Source organism: Patella vulgata, chromosome 7 (assembly GCF_932274485.2).
Source record: "Patella vulgata chromosome 7, xgPatVulg1.2, whole genome shotgun sequence".
NCBI classification, from domain to species: Eukaryota; Metazoa; Mollusca; class Gastropoda; family Patellidae; genus Patella; species Patella vulgata.
In genome coordinates this window covers 12,523,999-12,531,691 of record NC_065885.2, presented here as the reverse complement: position 1 = coordinate 12,531,691, position 7,693 = coordinate 12,523,999, and the positions used below count along the sequence as shown (strand labels likewise).

Genomic DNA, 7,693 nt, shown 5'->3' with positions numbered 1-7,693 from the left:
TGTCCTCAAATGTATATAAGTACGATAGTTCTCGGAAACCTCGACATCACGTTATTGTTTAAGCAGAATTAAACAGAATTATTTCACACACAAACAGGCACTCGGCAAACCGCGGCAGATTCCGTTACTCTAGATGTAGGGTACTAGAATCTACTGAGGTTTGCCGAGTGACAAACAGGCCCCCGACAAATAATCTGCTCTTATAATCAAATATAGTAACAAAATGAGATGGGGTTTAATGTCCTACTGTTATGCTCCGACAGGGATACTGAAGACGGGAGTCAAATACAGTAATATTCAACCAAAATCGCCAATATTCAATGATAATACATAAAGAAGAAAAAGATAGTTTATTGTAGAAATAAAACCGAGTGGCACCACCTTTATTGGTATTTCAGGAATCTTATTTTCTGATGTGGCTCACAGCTTTTGTATTTATCGATATACAATGGAGATGGAGAAGAATCTGGCACATCACATGTAACACAGACTCCTGTAATTTACATGTATCTGGAACTAAACCATTTTTGGTTCTGCATCATCGAGTCTAAAAAGATAAAATCAAATCTGTTTTTGAGTTCTGCGTCTTTCTGTAATGGCCAAGTGTACTTGATACGGACCTGGAGTTGATTAGGTTAGTGCTAAATGATTAGGCCAGATTAATTTTTCGCCATTGGTCACGAGGTGTAAACAGAGCGAGTGTTAAACCCTAGCCCTGAACCTAGCCCCAATGCTTACCCTAACCTTAACCTACAATCTCGCCAGCATCACGTGACCTAACCTTATTTACATCTTAACGACCTTGACAAAAACTGAGCTGGCCTTAACAAATAGATTTAGCCGGTTGCCATGGTGGCAATGAATGAATGACATAATGTCTTGGTGGCAATGAATGAATGACTAAGGAAAGCTGTCTAGTCGTTCGGATGGTACGAAAAACCGAAGTCCCGTGTACACATTGGCGTGCACGTAAAAGATCCCTTGGCAGTTGGAATTCGATATAAGAGTAGGCCGTAGTGCCGCTGCCCGGGCAAAATTTCCCTCATAGCACACTGTATGGCCTATGCCCGTCTTCATTAGCCCAGGTTAGGAGCAGAACAGTAGGACGTCAAACTCCATTTCATTTCATTTCATGTTTACATTATAATATGCGCCATTGTTTCTATGTGATGGTCTCCTGTGTCACGAGCAGAATGGAATGGTGTTTGACAACGTCCAATTTTTCTACACCAACAGGGTTGTGTGCTATGCAAGAAATTTTGCCCAGATAGCGGCGCTACGGCCTACTCTTATTTCGAATTCCAACTGTGAATGGTAATTTTACGTGCACGCCAATGTGTACACGGGACCATAGTTTTTCATCCCATTCGAACGAAGAGACACTGTATATTGCCAGTTAGTTCTAAATGATAAGGCCAGCTCAGTTTTTCGTCATATTTCACGAGATATAAATAGGGCTAGCGCTAATCCCAACCCTTACCCTAACCTTAGATCCAATGCTTACCCTAACCCTAGATCCAATGCTTACCCTAACCCTAACCTACAATCTCGCCAACAATCACGTGTCCTAACCCTATTTACATCTCAACGACCTTGACAAAATTGAGCTAGCCTTAACAAATAGATTTAGACCCCGTACTGCAAGTTTTGGCGAACATTTCAACGAGTGTGGGTGTTTGTACATATCTCCTGTTCACTGCTTCCTCAGCCTGCAGGATAACAAAACGCGGAGATAACGTTCGAATCATCGAAGATCCGTTAGAATATACACAAAGAATTTCTCTCAGCTGTATTTATCAATTAATTTGAACTTGACCATCCGGTTAGTGATATACACATTTTAGTAACTGTGAAAAATAGGTCGCCAGGCCACGAAACATAACACACATCAGCTAAGTCGTCCGCGCAGTCAGAAACTATTCCAAGTTAATAGATCTCTTGGTCTCGCATCAATATAAACATTGAGTGTGCGGGGGGTGGGGGGTCACGCGTCTGTCATTGAGTCAAGCGGCGTGGTCTCGACCCCCAACCCCCACCCCCGCTTGTTCGTGACAAGACATAGAGTCGGTTTTTCTCCGGGCTGAAATAAATTGAGCCATACGTTAGTCCCGAAATGACCTAGTTTGTGTCGAGTGAGCGTTTATCTTGCTTTCAAGTTTACTATATAGTTTTAGATTTAGTAAGAATACTGTATGCTATACTGTCTATAAGACACACATGTCCGGGACGAGTATTTTTATTTTTATATACAGACGGATGCGGACATTTTGTTTTTTGTCATTCTGTGAAAAGAATTTTAACCTCATAGTACAGATAAATAAAAGAATTGGTTATGTCCGTTAAAGCGTAGTTTCCCTTTAAACTCATAGTACAGATAAATAAAAGAATTGGTTATGCCCGATAAAGCGCAGTTTCCCTTTATACCACAGGTATTTCCTTTACTCATAGATGAGTGGGCACGTATTAAATATTCTATTATCTCAAGTTTCAGCCTCGGCAATAAACAAACACTTCACTATAATAACGTACTCTCTTTACCCTGGCCTTATGACTATTCAAACTGTATAACAAGGAAATACTATCATTAAATATAAAAGCTTTCAAGTTCCCAGATATGGGTGTTATTTTTATAGAGAGATGAAAGATTTTTGAGACTATAGGATTCTTAATTTAAAACCAAAGCAATTTATAGTCTACTGTCAATTTGATCCATTCAAAGTGTATGACATTTATTAATTATTTAATAAAGTTTTAAAAGAACTACTTCTGAAGATGGTTGAGATATGGTTTTAATTATTTAAGTAAACGATTGTTGAATGTTATTATAACATTTCGTTTTATTTGATCTCATTGTTCAGCATCTTTACACAAGGTGGGGACCGCGGTGGCGCTGCCTCGCTAACCAGGCGGTGCCAGGTTCGATCCCGGTGCTGTCCGAGAAAGTTCTTCCGAGATCTTTTAGTCTGGTTTCCATCGAGGTTCAACCGTGTATTCGTTGCCTTCACGTATTTATAAGAACCATTAACGGAATTATATTAAGAATAAGCGGAAACGACGCTCGCTATGCAAAAATGTCCCATGTAGCACACTGCATGGCGTATACTTCATTAAAGGAGCTAAATCGCTAATATGTGGGACCTAGAAATTGACCCAAATGGGTCGCAACGCATATAATAATGTAATATGAATGTATATAAACTGATTTACATTACTCTAATTTCAAAAAAACACCAGAAGTCTCAATCGAATGACAATGTCTAGCGTCTAATATTCCAGTCTACACTGAAAGTATTTATTGCGCATGCTCTCCAAATAAGAATATGGCGTACGTTTTTTGAGTCCCTGGTTACAAATGGCGCTAAAAAGAATAATGGTACACGATTCTTGCACCAATGATAAAATGTTTTTTTTTTGTCTTAAATAGTGTATATCAGAAGCCCATCTTTTCCCTGTAAGATCACAACATCAATGTTGATTTAAATTGACAAATAATTCGTGTCTTCGGTGTCGAAGACTTTGGATGATATTGAGTTAGAGATTTAGCTACCTTAAACCCCATTTCAGTCCATGCCATACATCACGCTGGAAGACCTAGGTCATTGTCTTTATACAAAGTTTGTTTATTTTTTTTTAACCTGAAAAGTTATTCTAAGTAAGATAAAGGCTGTTGACATTAATATCGTCATAGCTATATAGAAATATACATTCAATAGAAAATTGATTTCCAATAAGCGAAAATAACTCCAAGACAGTTGAATTGGGTCTAATCACACAACTATACAAAATATAAAAGGAGTGGGTTTAATAATAGTTCAGTCATCTTTTAAAATTGTATTTCGTCTTGAGGAAAACAGGTCTTAGTGGATATTTTATCTCAATATTTTATCACGCCCATGTGGGTATTATATAATTATCTTTTGAAGGATTCCACGTGATGCTAGGTGATTAATTCCAGGCTCTTGTTCATATCGATCTCAGAGCGCGGGGTTCCAATCGGGGCGGATTGAGATGGGTTGTATTGACCCTAAAGCTAGTGTTTATATCATTTATCACTGGTCTTGAAAGTCAGAACAGAAAGGTTAAAGGGAAACATTCTACTTTTTAGTATAAACGCGTTATCAGAATAATACATGACACAGTTCTCCTGTCAAAAGGCAAATGAATATTAAACCCCAGCTCATCCATTGATTTGACTATTGAGTTACTAGGTTTTGCTGTGGTATTCTAGGCAAATGACGGAAGTTGCCTGGTTGTGTCATGGGTGTAACTGCTTACAAAATCAAAAGATTGGAATATCTAGTACAACAACAGGAAGCCCATACCCTAGTAACTACAAATTTGGTCCTAACTCAATTTTGATAAAAAAAAAAGTGAGTTACTAGGTTTTGCCTTTTGACAGGAGAGTTATCACACTGATCCGCAGTGAATATTTGCTTGGCCGCGACAATCACTGATAAGGATGACATTGATGCGGCTTAATGAGCTAGAAATATTAACTTTTTTCCTGCGACAAATTAAATTCTAAAACATTTTTTGTATATATTGGAAAAATAAATAAAGGCGTTAGACGTATTTGTAGGTAAAAATTATTTCCGATTTAGTGTAAATGGGTATTAAATTGACTAAAATGCAGCATTCTCTCCGAAGCAGTTATGTCTTATGTAAACAATGCACGCGCCATTCAGCCAATGATTCACACCGCGTGCTGTGACAGCACGTGTTAAGGCAGTCATCTATGACAGAGATATTATACGAGACTCGTAATTCTCTGTGAAACAGATTGGAGAGTTATATGGAATAAAAGTTACTTAACTTCTCTCGTCTTTATCAAGCAAAGGATCCGACATTTATGATTTTACCCACGAGGAAATGGAATGGGGTTTAATGTCTTACTATTCTGCAAAACAGGGACAATGACAGATGGGCATACACAGTGTCCTATATAATATAAGGGCAATTTAGAATTTCAATGATTCTTTTAGGAGTACGCTGCGGGTGAATCTCACTTTTTGGTCCAATCTGAACGACTTGATCCTTTTTTTTACCTTGCCAGACCCTTCCACCACTGACGCGATACCAGGCTGCAGAATCCCGAGGAAATGTTTCGACCGGGAACTCACTGAGAGAGAGAGAGAGAGAGAGAGAGAGAGAGGGGGAGAGAGAGAGATGGGGTTTAACATCCACTTGATATGGCCCAAATAGATCTCGTATTGTAACAAACAATCACTTAATAATCTTATTTAAAAAGAGATTTATTATACACGAAACGTCTAACCATGATCTAGACCAATATTACTTAACTATACAAAAAAATCGATATCTTAAATGACGGATGGAAACGCTTAGTCAAAAAACTGAATGAATGAAATAAAATGGGGTTTAACGTCCTATTTATCTGCACCAACCGGGATAATGAAGACGTACATACGTCATACAGTGGGAAAGTTTGCTCGAACAATATCCAACTTTCAATGATTCTTATATGCACACATGGGACCTCGGTTTCTACCCATCCGAACAATTAGACGCTGTCCTTGATAGAACCGGAAAATCCAGAGGATCGAACCCTAGATATCCTGGTTAGTGAGCCAGCGTCTTACTCACTGAACCACCGTGTCTCCCGTCAAAAGAATTGAAATGTGGTTTGATGGCACGTCAGCGCCAACCGGGCGATATTGAGTCAAACATATGGTGACATCTCCGAGACACATTATACGAAATCACAGTATATTAATATACATAAATAAATACACGAATCACAGTTAATATTATTAAAATTAAATAACATATGGTGACATCTACGAGATACATAAAAACACATATCACAGTTAATATTATTAAAATTAAATAACATATGGTGACATCTACGAGATACATAAAAACACATATCACAGTTAACATTATTAAAATTAAAATACAATATGGTGACATCTACGAGATACATAAAAACACATATCACAGTTAATATTATTAAAATTAAATAACATATGGTGACATCTACGAGATACATAAAAACACATATCACAGTTAACATTATTAAAATTAAATAACATATGGTGACATCTACGAGATACATAAAAACACATATCACAGTTAACATTATTAAAATTAAAATACAATATGGTGACATCTACGAGATACATAAAAACACATATCACAGTTAACATTATTAAAATTAAATAACATATGGTGACATCTACGAGATACATAAAAACACATATCACAGTTAACATATTAAAATTAAAGATACATTATGTAAGATTTAGATAAAGAGCTGACCGTTCTTGCTATAATAGCTCGAAAATAGATAATGTAAAACGAAAATATTGAAAATTTTATTCAAATTGCAGTACTTCATTCTGAGCCAAGTTATCACTGTTTGTAGTTTTGACAAGATTTGTGCATTGGGGTAACCAGGGCACCGGTATATTCGAGACTTAGCCTCGCTTTCCCATTTTTAAATTAAACTTAATCTTGTTAAAATTTCGAGTAGCACATTTCAAGCCTAAAGAAAGACCTGCAATAGGCAGATTTAGCTCTTGCATAATGTATGTTTAAATAACAATATTCTCTGTATATCAAATATTTAAAATATAAATCATGGGAAAAAAACAAGGATATATACAAATTAAAATTTTCTGCAAAAATGTGTCTAACGCTTTACAATATAGATCCGATTGGGCAAATAAATTCTGTAATGACTGACAACGGAAGTATTTGAATCTAAAATCTTTGAGATACTTGCACTCGTCAGAATGTGTTAACATTCTGGCCGAGGCTCTCACATTAAGATGAAATGTGAGTTAAAAGAACTAATTGATTACTTACATCAAATTCTCTTTAGACATTTACTTATATATATATATATATAAACATAAATATAAACAGGTCTGTTATTCTTATATATGTCAAATATAGCAACATATTCGCCATAAATATACAGTGTTAATTATCTAACGACTTTGTTCTGTTCATTTCTGAAGGATACAAAGATGGCTGACGAGCGAAGTGTCACGTATATAAACGACCTTCTATTAAGTATTTCTAAGTCTCCTGAGTAAATAAATAAACTTTAAAAGGATGTAGCAGACACTTTAACTAGAAGTGTTTAGTTCTAATTTAACTTTCTTTGTTTACTTGTTTTAATTCACAAAATTGTTTAGCTTATAGTGACACGTATGTTAGGACCGACAAAAGGGTGCAGCTTTCTGATGAATCAAACAGAATCAAGTACTACACTGTTTTATCGACGGGTAGACTAAATAATAAGGCCAGCTCAATTTTTCGTCATAGGTTACGAGATGTAAACAGGGCTAGCGCTAATCCCAACCCTCCTAACCCTGGATTTGGCCCCAATGTTTACCCTTACCCTAACCTACAATCTCGCCAACAATCACGTGCCCTAACCTTGTTTACATCTCAGCGACCTTGACAAAAATTGAACTGGCCTTAACAAATAGATTTAGGCGTTTAATCGACATTCCTTCAAAATTTAACCCCGTAAATGCCATTTAGACGTATAAAGATTAAACGACTGAAGCTGTGTTGATGAGTCCCCAATATATTTTGTATTATAAAAACGTCCCTTAAGCCAGGGTATCAAATAAGGAAAATTGATCAGTGCACAATTTGAGCATCCTTTGTTCTGGTCGTAATTATATTCAACATGTATTACGTTTCAGTTTCAAGTAGA

General features: G+C 36.5%; 1 long non-coding RNA gene across 1 annotated transcript; it reads right to left on the bottom strand.

The window, feature by feature from the left end:
• Positions 1-336: 336 nt before the first annotated feature.
• Positions 337-6,989, bottom strand: LOC126827334 (uncharacterized). The gene is made up of 2 exons (XR_007682664.2): positions 6,829-6,989; positions 337-547 (listed from the first exon to the last, which is right to left on the bottom strand). It is a non-coding gene; the product is annotated as an uncharacterized LOC126827334 (long non-coding RNA).
• Between the last annotated feature and the right edge of the window lie 704 nt (positions 6,990-7,693).